The 17,887-nt window shown below is 57.1% G+C and overlaps 22 non-coding genes across 22 annotated transcripts; all 22 read left to right on the forward strand.

Annotated features, from left to right (window-relative positions):
- The first annotated feature begins 656 nt into the window (after positions 1 to 656).
- Positions 657 to 775, forward strand: LOC140412695 (5S ribosomal RNA). The gene has a single exon (XR_011941883.1). It is a non-coding gene; the product is annotated as a 5S ribosomal RNA (ribosomal RNA).
- Positions 776 to 1,469: 694 nt separating this feature from the next.
- Positions 1,470 to 1,588, forward strand: LOC140412696 (5S ribosomal RNA). The gene has a single exon (XR_011941884.1). It is a non-coding gene; the product is annotated as a 5S ribosomal RNA (ribosomal RNA).
- A 694-nt stretch (positions 1,589 to 2,282) lies between these two features.
- LOC140414256 (5S ribosomal RNA) lies at positions 2,283 to 2,401 on the forward strand. Its single transcript, XR_011943397.1, has one exon. It is a non-coding gene; the product is annotated as a 5S ribosomal RNA (ribosomal RNA).
- A 690-nt stretch (positions 2,402 to 3,091) lies between these two features.
- LOC140412697 (5S ribosomal RNA) lies at positions 3,092 to 3,210 on the forward strand. Its single transcript, XR_011941885.1, has one exon. It is a non-coding gene; the product is annotated as a 5S ribosomal RNA (ribosomal RNA).
- Positions 3,211 to 3,904: 694 nt separating this feature from the next.
- On the forward strand, positions 3,905 to 4,023 carry LOC140412698 (5S ribosomal RNA). The gene has a single exon (XR_011941886.1). It is a non-coding gene; the product is annotated as a 5S ribosomal RNA (ribosomal RNA).
- Positions 4,024 to 4,713: 690 nt separating this feature from the next.
- On the forward strand, positions 4,714 to 4,832 carry LOC140412700 (5S ribosomal RNA). Its single transcript, XR_011941888.1, has one exon. It is a non-coding gene; the product is annotated as a 5S ribosomal RNA (ribosomal RNA).
- A 694-nt stretch (positions 4,833 to 5,526) lies between these two features.
- On the forward strand, positions 5,527 to 5,645 carry LOC140413259 (5S ribosomal RNA). The gene has a single exon (XR_011942434.1). It is a non-coding gene; the product is annotated as a 5S ribosomal RNA (ribosomal RNA).
- A 694-nt stretch (positions 5,646 to 6,339) lies between these two features.
- On the forward strand, positions 6,340 to 6,458 carry LOC140412701 (5S ribosomal RNA). Its single transcript, XR_011941889.1, has one exon. It is a non-coding gene; the product is annotated as a 5S ribosomal RNA (ribosomal RNA).
- Positions 6,459 to 7,152: 694 nt separating this feature from the next.
- On the forward strand, positions 7,153 to 7,271 carry LOC140412702 (5S ribosomal RNA). The gene has a single exon (XR_011941890.1). It is a non-coding gene; the product is annotated as a 5S ribosomal RNA (ribosomal RNA).
- A 693-nt stretch (positions 7,272 to 7,964) lies between these two features.
- LOC140412703 (5S ribosomal RNA) lies at positions 7,965 to 8,083 on the forward strand. Its single transcript, XR_011941891.1, has one exon. It is a non-coding gene; the product is annotated as a 5S ribosomal RNA (ribosomal RNA).
- A 694-nt stretch (positions 8,084 to 8,777) lies between these two features.
- LOC140412704 (5S ribosomal RNA) lies at positions 8,778 to 8,896 on the forward strand. The gene has a single exon (XR_011941892.1). It is a non-coding gene; the product is annotated as a 5S ribosomal RNA (ribosomal RNA).
- A 690-nt stretch (positions 8,897 to 9,586) lies between these two features.
- LOC140414319 (5S ribosomal RNA) lies at positions 9,587 to 9,705 on the forward strand. Its single transcript, XR_011943457.1, has one exon. It is a non-coding gene; the product is annotated as a 5S ribosomal RNA (ribosomal RNA).
- Positions 9,706 to 10,399: 694 nt separating this feature from the next.
- LOC140412705 (5S ribosomal RNA) lies at positions 10,400 to 10,518 on the forward strand. Its single transcript, XR_011941893.1, has one exon. It is a non-coding gene; the product is annotated as a 5S ribosomal RNA (ribosomal RNA).
- Positions 10,519 to 11,208: 690 nt separating this feature from the next.
- Positions 11,209 to 11,327, forward strand: LOC140412706 (5S ribosomal RNA). The gene has a single exon (XR_011941894.1). It is a non-coding gene; the product is annotated as a 5S ribosomal RNA (ribosomal RNA).
- A 694-nt stretch (positions 11,328 to 12,021) lies between these two features.
- On the forward strand, positions 12,022 to 12,140 carry LOC140412707 (5S ribosomal RNA). The gene has a single exon (XR_011941895.1). It is a non-coding gene; the product is annotated as a 5S ribosomal RNA (ribosomal RNA).
- A 690-nt stretch (positions 12,141 to 12,830) lies between these two features.
- On the forward strand, positions 12,831 to 12,949 carry LOC140412708 (5S ribosomal RNA). The gene has a single exon (XR_011941896.1). It is a non-coding gene; the product is annotated as a 5S ribosomal RNA (ribosomal RNA).
- A 694-nt stretch (positions 12,950 to 13,643) lies between these two features.
- On the forward strand, positions 13,644 to 13,762 carry LOC140412709 (5S ribosomal RNA). Its single transcript, XR_011941897.1, has one exon. It is a non-coding gene; the product is annotated as a 5S ribosomal RNA (ribosomal RNA).
- Positions 13,763 to 14,456: 694 nt separating this feature from the next.
- LOC140412711 (5S ribosomal RNA) lies at positions 14,457 to 14,575 on the forward strand. Its single transcript, XR_011941899.1, has one exon. It is a non-coding gene; the product is annotated as a 5S ribosomal RNA (ribosomal RNA).
- Positions 14,576 to 15,265: 690 nt separating this feature from the next.
- LOC140412712 (5S ribosomal RNA) lies at positions 15,266 to 15,384 on the forward strand. The gene has a single exon (XR_011941900.1). It is a non-coding gene; the product is annotated as a 5S ribosomal RNA (ribosomal RNA).
- A 694-nt stretch (positions 15,385 to 16,078) lies between these two features.
- Positions 16,079 to 16,197, forward strand: LOC140412713 (5S ribosomal RNA). Its single transcript, XR_011941901.1, has one exon. It is a non-coding gene; the product is annotated as a 5S ribosomal RNA (ribosomal RNA).
- Positions 16,198 to 16,887: 690 nt separating this feature from the next.
- LOC140412714 (5S ribosomal RNA) lies at positions 16,888 to 17,006 on the forward strand. Its single transcript, XR_011941902.1, has one exon. It is a non-coding gene; the product is annotated as a 5S ribosomal RNA (ribosomal RNA).
- A 694-nt stretch (positions 17,007 to 17,700) lies between these two features.
- LOC140412715 (5S ribosomal RNA) lies at positions 17,701 to 17,819 on the forward strand. Its single transcript, XR_011941903.1, has one exon. It is a non-coding gene; the product is annotated as a 5S ribosomal RNA (ribosomal RNA).
- Positions 17,820 to 17,887: the final 68 nt, after the last annotated feature.

The following is a 17,887-nucleotide window of genomic DNA, read 5'->3' on the forward strand; positions in this document are numbered from 1 at the left end:
TCTCCACACCAGAGGCAAGCCAACCTTTTGCTGCTCTCTGCGTCCTCGCCATTCCTCCCAACACTTGCCTGCGGGCTCAACTCAGGCAGGCGGCTTGGTCGGGCCATTCAGCTGCTGCAGCTTTGCCGGGCCTTTGCAACGCAGCACGGTTGGGTGCCTTGGCGTGCTGCACTTTGATGGGCCCGCCAGCTGGCCCGTGTGGCCGCAAGCCAGTGTGTCGGCAGGACGTTCTCCTAGCCTGAAGGCGCCGCATGAATGCAAGTTGTGGCATTGGGGCTGGTGTGGAAAGCGAAGGAAGAGAGAGCTGGCTTGCATTGCCTGCCTGACCCTTGTGCTGGCTGTGCTGAGAGAAGTGTGCAGCGTTGCAATGTGGAAAGGCAGCAGCGTGCAGGCGGCAGGCTGGTGTGAGGTGGGCGGGGCTTGCAGTTTTCCTTGGGGAGGTGGAGAAGAAAAAAGAGAGCTAGGTGGGGACGGCATGAAGGGGAGCGAGTATCAGGCATATAGGCTAGAATTAGCAGGAGAAGGAGAGAAAGAGGAGGAGAAGTAGAAGTAGAAGTAGAAAAAGAGAGAGAAAAAATTGAAAACAACCGGAAAGAAGAAGTGGCGAGGGTGCTAGGGTGGCCAGCTTGAATAGGCGAGAAGACGGTGCTGCAGATGCCTACGGCCATACTAGTCTGAAAACGCCCGATCTCGTCTGATCTCGGAAGCTAAGCAGACTCAGGCCTGGTTAGTACTTGGATGGGAGACCGCCTGGGAATACCAGGTGCAGTAGGCTTTTGCGGCCAGCAGTGACTGCTCACGCCAAGCACTCTCCACACCAGAGGCAGGCCAACCTTTTGCTGCTCTCTGCGTCCTCGCCATTCCTCCCAACACTTGCCTGCGGGCTCAACTCAGGCAGGCGGCTTGGTCGGGCCATTCAGCTGCTGCAGCTTTGCCGGGCCTTTGCAACGCAGCACGGTTGTGTGCCTTGGCGTGCTGCACTTTGATGGGCACGCCAGCTGGCCCGTGTGGCCGCAAGCCAGTGTGTCGGCAGGACGTTCTCTCTCCTAGCCTGAAGGCGCCGCATGAATGCAAGTTGTGGCATTGGGGCTGGTGTGGAAAGCGAAGGAAGAGAGAGCTGGCTTGCATTGCCTGCCTGACCCTTGTGCTGGCTGTGCTGAGAGAAGTGCGCAGCGTTGCAATGTGGAAAGGCAGCAGCGTGCAGGCGGCAGGCTGGTGTGAGGTGGGCGGGGCTTGCAGTTTTCCTTGGGGAGGTGGAGAAGAAAAAAGAGAGCTAGGTGGGGACGGCATGAAGGGGAGCGAGTATCAGGCATATAGGCTAGAATTAGCAGGAGAAGGAGAGAAAGAGGAGGAGAAGTAGAAGTAGAAGTAGAAAAAGAGAGAGAAAAAATTGAAAACAACCGGAAAGAAGAAGTGGCGAGGGTGCTAGGGTGGCCAGCTTGAATAGGCGAGAAGACGGTGCTGCAGATGCCTACGGCCATACTAGTCTGAAAACGCCCGATCTCGTCTGATCTCGGAAGCTAAGCAGACTCAGGCCTGGTTAGTACTTGGATGGGAGACCGCCTGGGAATACCAGGTGCAGTAGGCTTTTGCGGCCAGCAGTGACTGCTCACGCCAAGCACTCTCCACACCAGAGGCAGGCCAACCTTTTGCTGCTCTCTGCGTCCTCGCCATTCCTCCCAACACTTGCCTGCGGGCTCAACTCAGGCAGGCGGCTTGGTCGGGCCATTCAGCTGCTGCAGCTTTGCCGGGCCTTTGCAACGCAGCACGGTTGTGTGCCTTGGCGTGCTGCACTTTGATGGGCACGCCAGCTGGCCCGTGTGGCCGCAAGCCAGTGTGTCGGCAGGACGTTCTCTCTCCTAGCCTGAAGGCGCCGCATGAATGCAAGTTGTGGCATTGGGGCTGGTGTGGAAAGCGAAGGAAGAGAGAGCTGGCTTGCATTGCCTGCCTGACCCTTGTGCTGGCTGTGCTGAGAGAAGTGCGCAGCGTTGCAATGTGGAAAGGCAGCAGCGTGCAGGCGGCAGGCTGGTGTGAGGTAGACGGGGCTTGCAGTTTTCCTTGAGGAGGTGGAGAAGAAAAAAGAGAGCTCGGTGGGGATGGCATGAAGGGGAGCGAGTATCAGGCATATAGGCTAGAATTAGCAGGAGAAGGAGAGAAAGAGGAGGAGAAGTAGAAGTAGAAGTAGAAAAAGAGAGAGAAAAAATTGAAAACAACCGGAAAGAAGAAGTGGCGAGGGTGCTAGGGTGGCCAGCTTGAATAGGCGAGAAGACGGTGCTGCAGATGCCTACGGCCATACTAGTCTGAAAACGCCCGATCTCGTCTGATCTCGGAAACTAAGCAGACTCAGGCCTGGTTAGTACTTGGATGGGAGACCGCCTGGGAATACCAGGTGCAGTAGGCTTTTGCGGCCAGCAGAGACTGCTCACGCCAAGCACTCTCCACACCAGAGGCAGGCCAACCTTTTGCTGCTCTCTGCGTCCTCGCCATTCCTCCCAACACTTGCCTGCGGGCTCAACTCAGGCAGGCGGCTTGGTCGGGCCATTCAGCTGCTGCAGCTTTGCCGGGCCTTTGCAACGCAGCACGGTTGGGTGCCTTGGCGTGCTGCACTTTGATGGGCCCGCCAGCTGGCCCGTGTGGCCGCAAGCCAGTGTGTCGGCAGGACGTTCTCCTAGCCTGAAGGCGCCGCATGAATGCAAGTTGTGGCATTGGGGCTGGTGTGGAAAGCGAAGGAAGAGAGAGCTGGCTTGCATTGCCTGCCTGACCCTTGTGCTGGCTGTGCTGAGAGAAGTGTGCAGCGTTGCAATGTGGAAAGGCAGCAGCGTGCAGGCGGCAGGCTGGTGTGAGGTGGGCGGGGCTTGCAGTTTTCCTTGGGGAGGTGGAGAAGAAAAAAGAGAGCTAGGTGGGGACGGCATGAAGGGGAGCGAGTATCAGGCATCTAGGCTAGAATTAGCAGGAGAAGGAGAGAAAGAGGAGGAGAAGTAGAAGTAGAAGTAGAAAAAGAGAGAGAAAAAATTGAAAACAACCGGAAAGAAGAAGTGGCGAGGGTGCTAGGGTGGCCAGCTTGAATAGGCGAGAAGACGGTGCTGCAGATGCCTACGGCCATACTAGTCTGAAAACGCCCGATCTCGTCTGATCTCGGAAGCTAAGCAGACTCAGGCCTGGTTAGTACTTGGATGGGAGACCGCCTGGGAATACCAGGTGCAGTAGGCTTTTGCGGCCAGCAGTGACTGCTCACGCCAAGCACTCTCCACACCAGAGGCAGGCCAACCTTTTGCTGCTCTCTGCGTCCTCGCCATTCCTCCCAACACTTGCCTGCGGGCTCAACTCAGGCAGGCGGCTTGGTCGGGCCATTCAGCTGCTGCAGCTTTGCCGGGCCTTTGCAACGCAGCACGGTTGTGTGCCTTGGCGTGCTGCACTTTGATGGGCACGCCAGCTGGCCCGTGTGGCCGCAAGCCAGTGTGTCGGCAGGACGTTCTCTCTCCTAGCCTGAAGGCGCCGCATGAATGCAAGTTGTGGCATTGGGGCTGGTGTGGAAAGCGAAGGAAGAGAGAGCTGGCTTGCATTGCCTGCCTGACCCTTGTGCTGGCTGTGCTGAGAGAAGTGCGCAGCGTTGCAATGTGGAAAGGCAGCAGCGTGCAGGCGGCAGGCTGGTGTGAGGTAGACGGGGCTTGCAGTTTTCCTTGAGGAGGTGGAGAAGAAAAAAGAGAGCTCGGTGGGGATGGCATGAAGGGGAGCGAGTATCAGGCATATAGGCTAGAATTAGCAGGAGAAGGAGAGAAAGAGGAGGAGAAGTAGAAGTAGAAGTAGAAAAAGAGAGAGAAAAAATTGAAAACAACCGGAAAGAAGAAGTGGCGAGGGTGCTAGGGTGGCCAGCTTGAATAGGCGAGAAGACGGTGCTGCAGATGCCTACGGCCATACTAGTCTGAAAACGCCCGATCTCGTCTGATCTCGGAAGCTAAGCAGACTCAGGCCTGGTTAGTACTTGGATGGGAGACCGCCTGGGAATACCAGGTGCAGTAGGCTTTTGCGGCCAGCAGTGACTGCTCACGCCAAGCACTCTCCACACCAGAGGCAGGCCAACCTTTTGCTGCTCTCTGCGTCCTCGCCATTCCTCCCAACACTTGCCTGCGGGCTCAACTCAGGCAGGCGGCTTGGTCGGGCCATTCAGCTGCTGCAGCTTTGCCGGGCCTTTGCAACGCAGCACGGTTGGGTGCCTTGGCGTGCTGCACTTTGATGGGCCCGCCAGCTGGCCCGTGTGGCCGCAAGCCAGTGTGTCGGCAGGACGTTCTCCTAGCCTGAAGGCGCCGCATGAATGCAAGTTGTGGCATTGGGGCTGGTGTGGAAAGCGAAGGAAGAGAGAGCTGGCTTGCATTGCCTGCCTGACCCTTGTGCTGGCTGTGCTGAGAGAAGTGCGCAGCGTTGCAATGTGGAAAGGCAGCAGCGTGCAGGCGGCAGGCTGGTGTGAGGTGGGCGGGGCTTGCAGTTTTCCTTGGGGAGGTGGAGAAGAAAAAAGAGAGCTAGGTGGGGACGGCATGAAGGGGAGCGAGTATCAGGCATATAGGCTAGAATTAGCAGGAGAAGGAGAGAAAGAGGAGGAGAAGTAGAAGTAGAAGTAGAAAAAGAGAGAGAAAAAATTGAAAACAACCGGAAAGAAGAAGTGGCGAGGGTGCTAGGGTGGCCAGCTTGAATAGGCGAGAAGACGGTGCTGCAGATGCCTACGGCCATACTAGTCTGAAAACGCCCGATCTCGTCTGATCTCGGAAGCTAAGCAGACTCAGGCCTGGTTAGTACTTGGATGGGAGACCGCCTGGGAATACCAGGTGCAGTAGGCTTTTGCGGCCAGCAGTGACTGCTCACGCCAAGCACTCTCCACACCAGAGGCAGGCCAACCTTTTGCTGCTCTCTGCGTCCTCGCCATTCCTCCCAACACTTGCCTGCGGGCTCAACTCAGGCAGGCGGCTTGGTCGGGCCATTCAGCTGCTGCAGCTTTGCCGGGCCTTTGCAACGCAGCACGGTTGTGTGCCTTGGCGTGCTGCACTTTGATGGGCACGCCAGCTGGCCCGTGTGGCCGCAAGCCAGTGTGTCGGCAGGACGTTCTCTCTCCTAGCCTGAAGGCGCCGCATGAATGCAAGTTGTGGCATTGGGGCTGGTGTGGAAAGCGAAGGAAGAGAGAGCTGGCTTGCATTGCCTGCCTGACCCTTGTGCTGGCTGTGCTGAGAGAAGTGCGCAGCGTTGCAATGTGGAAAGGCAGCAGCGTGCAGGCGGCAGGCTGGTGTGAGGTAGGCGGGGCTTGCAGTTTTCCTTGAGGAGGTGGAGAAGAAAAAAGAGAGCTCGGTGGGGATGGCATGAAGGGGAGCGAGTATCAGGCATATAGGCTAGAATTAGCAGGAGAAGGAGAGAAAGAGGAGGAGAAGTAGAAGTAGAAGTAGAAAAAGAGAGAGAAAAAACTGAAAACAACCGGAAAGAAGAAGTGGCGAGGGTGCTAGGGTGGCCAGCTTGAATAGGCGAGAAGACGGTGCTGCAGATGCCTACCGCCATACTAGTCTGAAAACGCCCGATCTCGTCTGATCTCGGAAGCTAAGCAGACTCAGGCCTGGTTAGTACTTGGATGGGAGACCGCCTGGGAATACCAGGTGCAGTAGGCTTTTGCGGCCAGCAGAGACTGCTCACGCCAAGCACTCTCCACACCAGAGGCAGGCCAACCTTTTGCTGCTCTCTGCGTCCTCGCCATTCCTCCCAACACTTGCCTGCGGGCTCAACTCAGGCAGGCGGCTTGGTCGGGCCATTCAGCTGCTGCAGCTTTGCCGGGCCTTTGCAACGCAGCACGGTTGTGTGCCTTGGCGTGCTGCACTTTGATGGGCACGCCAGCTGGCCCGTGTGGCCGCAAGCCAGTGTGTCGGCAGGACGTTCTCTCTCCTAGCCTGAAGGCGCCGCATGAATGCAAGTTGTGGCATTGGGGCTGGTGTGGAAAGCGAAGGAAGAGAGAGCTGGCTTGCATTGCCTGCCTGACCCTTGTGCTGGCTGTGCTGAGAGAAGTGCGCAGCGTTGCAATGTGGAAAGGCAGCAGCGTGCAGGCGGCAGGCTGGTGTGAGGTGGGCGGGGCTTGCAGTTTTCCTTGGGGAGGTGGAGAAGAAAAAAGAGAGCTAGGTGGGGACGGCATGAAGGGGAGCGAGTATCAGGCATATAGGCTAGAATTAGCAGGAGAAGGAGAGAAAGAGGAGGAGAAGTAGAAGTAGAAGTAGAAAAAGAGAGAGAAAAAATTGAAAACAACCGGAAAGAAGAAGTGGCGAGGGTGCTAGGGTGGCCAGCTTGAATAGGCGAGAAGACGGTGCTGAAGATGCCTACGGCCATACTAGTCTGAAAACGCCCGATCTCGTCTGATCTCGGAAGCTAAGCAGACTCAGGCCTGGTTAGTACTTGGATGGGAGACCGCCTGGGAATACCAGGTGCAGTAGGCTTTTGCGGCCAGCAGTGACTGCTCACGCCAAGCACTCTCCACACCAGAGGCAGGCCAACCTTTTGCTGCTCTCTGCGTCCTCGCCATTCCTCCCAACACTTGCCTGCGGGCTCAACTCAGGCAGGCGGCTTGGTCGGGCCATTCAGCTGCTGCAGCTTTGCCGGGCCTTTGCAACGCAGCACGGTTGTGTGCCTTGGCGTGCTGCACTTTGATGGGCACGCCAGCTGGCCCGTGTGGCCGCAAGCCAGTGTGTCGGCAGGACGTTCTCTCTCCTAGCCTGAAGGCGCCGCATGAATGCAAGTTGTGGCATTGGGGCTGGTGTGGAAAGCGAAGGAAGAGAGAGCTGGCTTGCATTGCCTGCCTGACCCTTGTGCTGGCTGTGCTGAGAGAAGTGCGCAGCGTTGCAATGTGGAAAGGCAGCAGCGTGCAGGCGGCAGGCTGGTGTGAGGTAGGCGGGGCTTGCAGTTTTCCTTGAGGAGGTGGAGAAGAAAAAAGAGAGCTCGGTGGGGATGGCATGAAGGGGAGCGAGTATCAGGCATATAGGCTAGAATTAGCAGGAGAAGGAGAGAAAGAGGAGGAGAAGTAGAAGTAGAAGTAGAAAAAGAGAGAGAAAAAACTGAAAACTACCGGAAAGAAGAAGTGGCGAGGGTGCTAGGGTGGCCAGCTTGAATAGGCGAGAAGACGGTGCTGCAGATGCCTACGGCCATACTAGTCTGAAAACGCCCGATCTCGTCTGATCTCGGAAGCTAAGCAGACTCAGGCCTGGTTAGTACTTGGATGGGAGACCGCCTGGGAATACCAGGTGCAGTAGGCTTTTGCGGCCAGCAGTGACTGCTCACGCCAAGCACTCTCCACACCAGAGGCAGGCCAACCTTTTGCTGCTCTCTGCGTCCTCGCCATTCCTCCCAACACTTGCCTGCGGGCTCAACTCAGGCAGGCGGCTTGGTCGGGCCATTCAGCTGCTGCAGCTTTGCCGGGCCTTTGCAACGCAGCACGGTTGTGTGCCTTGGCGTGCTGCACTTTGATGGGCACGCCAGCTGGCCCGTGTGGCGCAAGCCAGTGTGTCGGCAGGACGTTCTCTCTCCTAGCCTGAAGGCGCCGCATGAATGCAAGTTGTGGCATTGGGGCTGGTGTGGAAAGCGAAGGAAGAGAGAGCTGGCTTGCATTGCCTGCCTGACCCTTGTGCTGGCTGTGCTGAGAGAAGTGCGCAGCGTTGCAATGTGGAAAGGCAGCAGCGTGCAGGCGGCAGGCTGGTGTGAGGTAGGCGGGGCTTGCAGTTTTCCTTGAGGAGGTGGAGAAGAAAAAAGAGAGCTCGGTGGGGATGGCATGAAGGGGAGCGAGTATCAGGCATATAGGCTAGAATTAGCAGGAGAAGGAGAGAAAGAGGAGGAGAAGTAGAAGTAGAAGTAGAAAAAGAGAGAGAAAAAACTGAAAACAACCGGAAAGAAGAAGTGGCGAGGGTGCTAGGGTGGCCAGCTTGAATAGGCGAGAAGACGGTGCTGCAGATGCCTACGGCCATACTAGTCTGAAAACGCCCGATCTCGTCTGATCTCGGAAGCTAAGCAGACTCAGGCCTGGTTAGTACTTGGATGGGAGACCGCCTGGGAATACCAGGTGCAGTAGGCTTTTGCGGCCAGCAGAGACTGCTCACGCCAAGCACTCTCCACACCAGAGGCAGGCCAACCTTTTGCTGCTCTCTGCGTCCTCGCCATTCCTCCCAACACTTGCCTGCGGGCTCAACTCAGGCAGGCGGCTTGGTCGGGCCATTCAGCTGCTGCAGCTTTGCCGGGCCTTTGCAACGCAGCACGGTTGTGTGCCTTGGCGTGCTGCACTTTGATGGGCACGCCAGCTGGCCCGTGTGGCCGCAAGCCAGTGTGTCGGCAGGACGTTCTCTCTCCTAGCCTGAAGGCGCCGCATGAATGCAAGTTGTGGCATTGGGGCTGGTGTGGAAAGCGAAGGAAGAGAGAGCTGGCTTGCATTGCCTGCCTGACCCTTGTGCTGGCTGTGCTGAGAGAAGTGCGCAGCGTTGCAATGTGGAAAGGCAGCAGCGTGCAGGCGGCAGGCTGGTGTGAGGTGGGCGGGGCTTGCAGTTTTCCTTGGGGAGGTGGAGAAGAAAAAAGAGAGCTAGGTGGGGACGGCATGAAGGGGAGCGAGTATCAGGCATATAGGCTAGAATTAGCAGGAGAAGGAGAGAAAGAGGAGGAGAAGTAGAAGTAGAAGTAGAAAAAGAGAGAGAAAAAATTGAAAACAACCGGAAAGAAGAAGTGGCGAGGGTGCTAGGGTGGCCAGCTTGAATAGGCGAGAAGACGGTGCTGCAGATGCCTACGGCCATACTAGTCTGAAAACGCCCGATCTCGTCTGATCTCGGAAGCTAAGCAGACTCAGGCCTGGTTAGTACTTGGATGGGAGACCGCCTGGGAATACCAGGTGCAGTAGGCTTTTGCGGCCAGCAGTGACTGCTCACGCCAAGCACTCTCCACACCAGAGGCAGGCCAACCTTTTGCTGCTCTCTGCGTCCTCGCCATTCCTCCCAACACTTGCCTGCGGGCTCAACTCAGGCAGGCGGCTTGGTCGGGCCATTCAGCTGCTGCAGCTTTGCCGGGCCTTTGCAACGCAGCACGGTTGGGTGCCTTGGCGTGCTGCACTTTGATGGGCACGCCAGCTGGCCCGTGTGGCCGCAAGCCAGTGTGTCGGCAGGACGTTCTCCTAGCCTGAAGGCGCCGCATGAATGCAAGTTGTGGCATTGGGGCTGGTGTGGAAAGCGAAGGAAGAGAGAGCTGGCTTGCATTGCCTGCCTGACCCTTGTGCTGGCTGTGCTGAGAGAAGTGTGCAGCGTTGCAATGTGGAAAGGCAGCAGCGTGCAGGCGGCAGGCTGGTGTGAGGTGGGCGGGGCTTGCAGTTTTCCTTGGGGAGGTGGAGAAGAAAAAAGAGAGCTAGGTGGGGACGGCATGAAGGGGAGCGAGTATCAGGCATATAGGCTAGAATTAGCAGGAGAAGGAGAGAAAGAGGAGGAGAAGTAGAAGTAGAAGTAGAAAAAGAGAGAGAAAAAATTGAAAACAACCGGAAAGAAGAAGTGGCGAGGGTGCTAGGGTGGCCAGCTTGAATAGGCGAGAAGACGGTGCTGCAGATGCCTACGGCCATACTAGTCTGAAAACGCCCGATCTCGTCTGATCTCGGAAGCTAAGCAGACTCAGGCCTGGTTAGTTCTTGGATGGGAGACCGCCTGGGAATACCAGGTGCAGTAGGCTTTTGCGGCCAGCAGAGACTGCTCACGCCAAGCACTCTCCACACCAGAGGCAGGCCAACCTTTTGCTGCTCTCTGCGTCCTCGCCATTCCTCCCAACACTTGCCTGCGGGCTCAACTCAGGCAGGCGGCTTGGTCGGGCCATTCAGCTGCTGCAGCTTTGCCGGGCCTTTGCAACGCAGCACGGTTGTGTGCCTTGGCGTGCTGCACTTTGATGGGCACGCCAGCTGGCCCGTGTGGCCGCAAGCCAGTGTGTCGGCAGGACGTTCTCTCTCCTAGCCTGAAGGCGCCGCATGAATGCAAGTTGTGGCATTGGGGCTGGTGTGGAAAGCGAAGGAAGAGAGAGCTGGCTTGCATTGCCTGCCTGACCCTTGTGCTGGCTGTGCTGAGAGAAGTGCGCAGCGTTGCAATGTGGAAAGGCAGCAGCGTGCAGGCGGCAGGCTGGTGTGAGGTGGGCGGGGCTTGCAGTTTTCCTTGGGGAGGTGGAGAAGAAAAAAGAGAGCTAGGTGGGGACGGCATGAAGGGGAGCGAGTATCAGGCATATAGGCTAGAATTAGCAGGAGAAGGAGAGAAAGAGGAGGAGAAGTAGAAGTAGAAGTAGAAAAAGAGAGATAAAAAATTGAAAACAACCGGAAAGAAGAAGTGGCGAGGGTGCTAGGGTGGCCAACTTGAATAGGCGAGAAGACGGTGCTGCAGATGCCTACGGCCATACTAGTCTGAAAACGCCCGATCTCGTCTGATCTCGGAAGCTAAGCAGACTCAGGCCTGGTTAGTACTTGGATGGGAGACCGCCTGGGAATACCAGGTGCAGTAGGCTTTTGCGGCCAGCAGAGACTGCTCACGCCAAGCACTCTCCACACCAGAGGCAGGCCAACCTTTTGCTGCTCTCTGCGTCCTCGCCATTCCTCCCAACACTTGCCTGCGGGCTCAACTCAGGCAGGCGGCTTGGTCGGGCCATTCAGCTGCTGCAGCTTTGCCGGGCCTTTGCAACGCAGCACGGTTGGGTGCCTTGGCGTGCTGCACTTTGATGGGCCCGCCAGCTGGCCCGTGTGGCCGCAAGCCAGTGTGTCGGCAGGACGTTCTCCGAGCCTGAAGGCGCCGCATGAATGCAAGTTGTGGCATTGGGGCTGGTGTGGAAAGCGAAGGAAGAGAGAGCTGGCTTGCATTGCCTGCCTGACCCTTGTGCTGGCTGTGCTGAGAGAAGTGCGCAGCGTTGCAATGTGGAAAGGCAGCAGCGTGCAGGCGGCAGGCTGGTGTGAGGTGGGCGGGGCTTGCAGTTTTCCTTGGGGAGGTGGAGAAGAAAAAAGAGAGCTAGGTGGGGACGGCATGAAGGGGAGCGAGTATCAGGCATATAGGCTAGAATTAGCAGGAGAAGGAGAGAAAGAGGAGGAGAAGTAGAAGTAGAAGTAGAAAAAGAGAGAGAAAAAATTGAAAACAACCGGAAAGAAGAAGTGGCGAGGGTGCTAGGGTGGCCAGCTTGAATAGGCGAGAAGACGGTGCTGCAGATGCCTACGGCCATACTAGTCTGAAAACGCCCGATCTCGTCTGATCTCGGAAGCTAAGCAGACTCAGGCCTGGTTAGTACTTGGATGGGAGACCGCCTGGGAATACCAGGTGCAGTAGGCTTTTGCGGCCAGCAGTGACTGCTCACGCCAAGCACTCTCCACACCAGAGGCAGGCCAACCTTTTGCTGCTCTCTGCGTCCTCGCCATTCCTCCCAACACTTGCCTGCGGGCTCAACTCAGGCAGGCGGCTTGGTCGGGCCATTCAGCTGCTGCAGCTTTGCCGGGCCTTTGCAACGCAGCACGGTTGTTTGCCTTGGCGTGCTGCACTTTGATGGGCACGCCAGCTGGCCCGTGTGGCCGCAAGCCAGTGTGTCGGCAGGACGTTCTCTCTCCTAGCCTGAAGGCGCCGCATGAATGCAAGTTGTGGCATTGGGGCTGGTGTGGAAAGCGAAGGAAGAGAGAGCTGGCTTGCATTGCCTGCCTGACCCTTGTGCTGGCTGTGCTGAGAGAAGTGCGCAGCGTTGCAATGTGGAAAGGCAGCAGCGTGCAGGCGGCAGGCTGGTGTGAGGTAGGCGGGGCTTGCAGTTTTCCTTGAGGAGGTGGAGAAGAAAAAAGAGAGCTCGGTGGGGATGGCATGAAGGGGAGCGAGTATCAGGCATATAGGCTAGAATTAGCAGGAGAAGGAGAGAAAGAGGAGGAGAAGTAGAAGTAGAAGTAGAAAAAGAGAGAGAAAAAATTGAAAACAACCGGAAAGAAGAAGTGGCGAGGGTGCTAGGGTGGCCAGCTTGAATAGGCGAGAAGACGGTGTTGCAGATGCCTACGGCCATACTAGTCTGAAAACGCCCGATCTCGTCTGATCTCGGAAGCTAAGCAGACTCAGGCCTGGTTAGTACTTGGATGGGAGACCGCCTGGGAATACCAGGTGCAGTAGGCTTTTGCGGCCAGCAGAGACTGCTCACGCCAAGCACTCTCCACACCAGAGGCAGGCCAACCTTTTGCTGCTCTCTGCGTCCTCGCCATTCCTCCCAACACTTGCCTGCGGGCTCAACTCAGGCAGGCGGCTTGGTCGGGCCATTCAGCTGCTGCAGCTTTGCCGGGCCTTTGCAACGCAGCACGGTTGGGTGCCTTGGCGTGCTGCACTTTGATGGGCCCGCCAGCTGGCCCGTGTGGCCGCAAGCCAGTGTGTCGGCAGGACGTTCTCCTAGCCTGAAGGCGCCGCATGAATGCAAGTTGTGGCATTGGGGCTGGTGTGGAAAGCGAAGGAAGAGAGAGCTGGCTTGCATTGCCTGCCTGACCCTTGTGCTGGCTGTGCTGAGAGAAGTGCGCAGCGTTGCAATGTGGAAAGGCAGCAGCGTGCAGGCGGCAGGCTGGTGTGAGGTGGGCGGGGCTTGCAGTTTTCCTTGGGGAGGTGGAGAAGAAAAAAGAGAGCTAGGTGGGGACGGCATGAAGGGGAGCGAGTATCAGGCATATAGGCTAGAATTAGCAGGAGAAGGAGAGAAAGAGGAGGAGAAGTAGAAGTAGAAGTAGAAAAAGAGAGAGAAAAAATTGAAAACAACCGGAAAGAAGAAGTGGCGAGGGTGCTAGGGTGGCCAGCTTGAATAGGCGAGAAGACGGTGCTGCAGATGCCTACGGCCATACTAGTCTGAAAACGCCCGATCTCGTCTGATCTCGGAAGCTAAGCAGACTCAGGCCTGGTTAGTACTTGGATGGGAGACCGCCTGGGAATACCAGGTGCAGTAGGCTTTTGCGGCCAGCAGTGACTGCTCACGCCAAGCACTCTCCACACCAGAGGCAGGCCAACCTTTTGCTGCTCTCTGTGTCCTCGCCATTCCTCCCAACACTTGCCTGCGGGCTCAAGTCAGGCAGGCGGCTTGGTCGGGCCATTCAGCTGCTGCAGCTTTGCCGGGCCTTTGCAACGCAGCACGGTTGTGTGCCTTGGCGTGCTGCACTTTGATGGGCACGCCAGCTGGCCCGTGTGGCCGCAAGCCAGTGTGTCGGCAGGACGTTCTCTCTCCTAGCCTGAAGGCGCCGCATGAATGCAAGTTGTGGCATTGGGGCTGGTGTGGAAAGCGAAGGAAGAGAGAGCTGGCTTGCATTGCCTGCCTGACCCTTGTGCTGGCTGTGCTGAGAGAAGTGCGCAGCGTTGCAATGTGGAAAGGCAGCAGCGTGCAGGCGGCAGGCTGGTGTGAGGTAGGCGGGGCTTGCAGTTTTCCTTGAGGAGGTGGAGAAGAAAAAAGAGAGCTCGGTGGGGATGGCATGAAGGGGAGCGAGTATCAGGCATATAGGCTAGAATTAGCAGGAGAAGGAGAGAAAGAGGAGGAGAAGTAGAAGTAGAAGTAGAAAAAGAGAGAGAAAAAACTGAAAACAACCGGAAAGAAGAAGTGGCGAGGGTGCTAGGGTGGCCAGCTTGAATAGGCGAGAAGACGGTGCTGCAGATGCCTACGGCCATACTAGTCTGAAAACGCCCGATCTCGTCTGATCTCGGAAGCTAAGCAGACTCAGGCCTGGTTAGTACTTGGATGGGAGACCGCCTGGGAATACCAGGTGCAGTAGGCTTTTGCGGCCAGCAGAGACTGCTCACGCCAAGCACTCTCCACACCAGAGGCAGGCCAACCTTTTGCTGCTCTCTGCGTCCTCGCCATTCCTCCCAACACTTGCCTGCGGGCTCAACTCAGGCAGGCGGCTTGGTCGGGCCATTCAGCTGCTGCAGCTTTGCCGGGCCTTTGCAACGCAGCACGGTTGTGTGCCTTGGCGTGCTGCACTTTGATGGGCACGCCAGCTGGCCCGTGTGGCCGCAAGCCAGTGTGTCGGCAGGACGTTCTCTCTCCTAGCCTGAAGGCGCCGCATGAATGCAAGTTGTGGCATTGGGGCTGGTGTGGAAAGCGAAGGAAGAGAGAGCTGGCTTGCATTGCCTGCCTGACCCTTGTGCTGGCTGTGCTGAGAGAAGTGCGCAGCGTTGCAATGTGGAAAGGCAGCAGCGTGCAGGCGGCAGGCTGGTGTGAGGTGGGCGGGGCTTGCAGTTTTCCTTGGGGAGGTGGAGAAGAAAAAAGAGAGCTAGGTGGGGACGGCATGAAGGGGAGCGAGTATCAGGCATATAGGCTAGAATTAGCAGGAGAAGGAGAGAAAGAGGAGGAGAAGTAGAAGTAGAAGTAGAAAAAGAGAGAGAAAAAATTGAAAACAACCGGAAAGAAGAAGTGGCGAGGGTGCTAGGGTGGCCAGCTTGAATAGGCGAGAAGACGGTGCTGCAGATGCCTACGGCCATACTAGTCTGAAAACGCCCGATCTCGTCTGATCTCGGAAGCTAAGCAGACTCAGGCCTGGTTAGTACTTGGATGGGAGACCGCCTGGGAATACCAGGTGCAGTAGGCTTTTGCGGCCAGCAGTGACTGCTCACGCCAAGCACTCTCCACACCAGAGGCAGGCCAACCTTTTGCTGCTCTCTGCGTCCTCGCCATTCCTCCCAACACTTGCCTGCGGGCTCAACTCAGGCAGGCGGCTTGGTCGGGCCATTCAGCTGCTGCAGCTTTGCCGGGCCTTTGCAACGCAGCACGGTTGGGTGCCTTGGCGTGCTGCACTTTGATGGGCACGCCAGCTGGCCCGTGTGGCCGCAAGCCAGTGTGTCGGCAGGACGTTCTCCTAGCCTGAAGGCGCCGCATGAATGCAAGTTGTGGCATTGGGGCTGGTGTGGAAAGCGAAGGAAGAGAGAGCTGGCTTGCATTGCCTGCCTGACCCTTGTGCTGGCTGTGCTGAGAGAAGTGTGCAGCGTTGCAATGTGGAAAGGCAGCAGCGTGCAGGCGGCAGGCTGGTGTGAGGTGGGCGGGGCTTGCAGTTTTCCTTGGGGAGGTGGAGAAGAAAAAAGAGAGCTAGGTGGGGACGGCATGAAGGGGAGCGAGTATCAGGCATATAGGCTAGAATTAGCAGGAGAAGGAGAGAAAGAGGAGGAGAAGTAGAAGTAGAAGTAGAAAAAGAGAGAGAAAAAATTGAAAACAACCGGAAAGAAGAAGTGGCGAGGGTGCTAGGGTGGCCAGCTTGAATAGGCGAGAAGACGGTGCTGCAGATGCCTACGGCCATACTAGTCTGAAAACGCCCGATCTCGTCTGATCTCGGAAGCTAAGCAGACTCAGGCCTGGTTAGTACTTGGATGGGAGACCGCCTGGGAATACCAGGTGCAGTAGGCTTTTGCGGCCAGCAGAGACTGCTCACGCCAAGCACTCTCCACACCAGAGGCAGGCCAACCTTTTGCTGCTCTCTGCGTCCTCGCCATTCCTCCCAACACTTGCCTGCGGGCTCAACTCAGGCAGGCGGCTTGGTCGGGCCATTCAGCTGCTGCAGCTTTGCCGGGCCTTTGCAACGCAGCACGGTTGTGTGCCTTGGCGTGCTGCACTTTGATGGGCACGCCAGCTGGCCCGTGTGGCCGCAAGCCAGTGTGTCGGCAGGACGTTCTCTCTCCTAGCCTGAAGGCGCCGCATGAATGCAAGTTGTGGCATTGGGGCTGGTGTGGAAAGCGAAGGAAGAGAGAGCTGGCTTGCATTGCCTGCCTGACCCTTGTGCTGGCTGTGCTGAGAGAAGTGCGCAGCGTTGCAATGTGGAAAGGCAGCAGCGTGCAGGCGGCAGGCTGGTGTGAGGTGGGCGGGGCTTGCAGTTTTCCTTGGGGAGGTGGAGAAGAAAAAAGAGAGCTAGGTGGGGACGGCATGAAGGGGAGCGAGTATCAGGCATATAGGCTAGAATTAGCAGGAGAAGGAGAGAAAGAGGAGGAGAAGTAGAAGTAGAAGTAGAAAAAGAGAGATAAAAAATTGAAAACAACCGGAAAGAAGAAGTGGCGAGGGTGCTAGGGTGGCCAACTTGAATAGGCGAGAAGACGGTGCTGCAGATGCCTACGGCCATACTAGTCTGAAAACGCCCGATCTCGTCTGATCTCGGAAGCTAAGCAGACTCAGGCCTGGTTAGTACTTGGATGGGAGACCGCCTGGGAATACCAGGTGCAGTAGGCTTTTGCGGCCAGCAGAGACTGCTCACGCCAAGCACTCTCCACACCAGAGGCAGGCCAACCTTTTGCTGCTCTCTGCGTCCTCGCCATTCCTCCCAACACTTGCCTGCGGGCTCAACTCAGGCAGGCGGCTTGGTCGGGCCATTCAGCTGCTGCAGCTTTGCCGGGCCTTTGCAACGCAGCACGGTTGGGTGCCTTGGCGTGCTGCACTTTGATGGGCCCGCCAGCTGGCCCGTGTGGCCGCAAGCCAGTGTGTCGGCAGGACGTTCTCCTAGCCTGAAGGCGCCGCATGAATGCAAGTTGTGGCATTGGGGCTGGTGTGGAAAGCGAAGGAAGAGAGAGCTGGCTTGCATTGCCTGCCTGACCCTTGTGCTGGCTGTGCTGAGAGAAGTGCGCAGCGTTGCAATGTGGAAAGGCAGCAGCGTGCAGGCGGCAGGCTGGTGTGAGGTGGGCGGGGCTTGCAGTTTTCCTTGGGGAGGTGGAGAAGAAAAAAGAGAGCTAGGTGGGGACGGCATGAAGGGGAGCGAGTATCAGGCATATAGGCTAGAATTAGCAGGAGAAGGAGAGAAAGAGGAGGAGAAGTAGAAGTAGAAGTAGAAAAAGAGAGAGAAAAAATTGAAAACAACCGGAAAGAAGAAGTGGCGAGGGTGCTAGGGTGGCCAGCTTGAATAGGCGAGAAGACGGTGCTGCAGATGCCTACGGCCATACTAGTCTGAAAACGCCCGATCTCGTCTGATCTCGGAAGCTAAGCAGACTCAGGCCTGGTTAGTACTTGGATGGGAGACCGCCTGGGAATACCAGGTGCAGTAGGCTTTTGCGGCCAGCAGTGACTGCTCACGCCAAGCACTCTCCACACCAGAGGCAGGCCAACCTTTTGCTGCTCTCTGCGTCCTCGCCATTCCTCCCAACACTTGCCTGCGGGCTCAACTCAGGCAGGCGGCTTGGTCGGGCCATTCAGCTGCTGCAGCTTTGCCGGGCCTTTGCAACGCAGCACGGTTGTTTGCCTTGGCGTGCTGCACTTTGATGGGCACGCCAGCTGGCCCGTGTGGCCGCAAGCCAGTGTGTCGGCAGGACGTTCTCTCTCCTAGCCTGAAGGCGCCGCATGAATGCAAGTTGTGGCATTGGGGCTGGTGTGGAAAGCGAAGGAAGAGAGAGCTGGCTTGCATTGCCTGCCTGACCCTTGTGCTGGCTGTGCTGAGAGAAGTGCGCAGCGTTGCAATGTGGAAAGGCAGCAGCGTGCAGGCGGCAGGCTGGTGTGAGGTAGGCGGGGCTTGCAGTTTTCCTTGAGGAGGTGGAGAAGAAAAAAGAGAGCTCGGTGGGGATGGCATGAAGGGGAGCGAGTATCAGGCATATAGGCTAGAATTAGCAGGAGAAGGAGAGAAAGAGGAGGAGAAGTAGAAGTAGAAGTAGAAAAAGAGAGAGAAAAAATTGAAAACAACCGGAAAGAAGAAGTGGCGAGGGTGCTAGGGTGGCCAGCTTGAATAGGCGAGAAGACGGTGTTGCAGATGCCTACGGCCATACTAGTCTGAAAACGCCCGATCTCGTCTGATCTCGGAAGCTAAGCAGACTCAGGCCTGGTTAGTACTTGGATGGGAGACCGCCTGGGAATACCAGGTGCAGTAGGCTTTTGCGGCCAGCAGAGACTGCTCACGCCAAGCACTCTCCACACCAGAGGCAGGCCAACCTTTTGCTGC

The sequence above is a fragment of the Scyliorhinus torazame genome, chromosome 4 (genome assembly GCF_047496885.1).
Source record: "Scyliorhinus torazame isolate Kashiwa2021f chromosome 4, sScyTor2.1, whole genome shotgun sequence".
Taxonomy (NCBI): domain Eukaryota; kingdom Metazoa; phylum Chordata; class Chondrichthyes; order Carcharhiniformes; family Scyliorhinidae; genus Scyliorhinus; species Scyliorhinus torazame.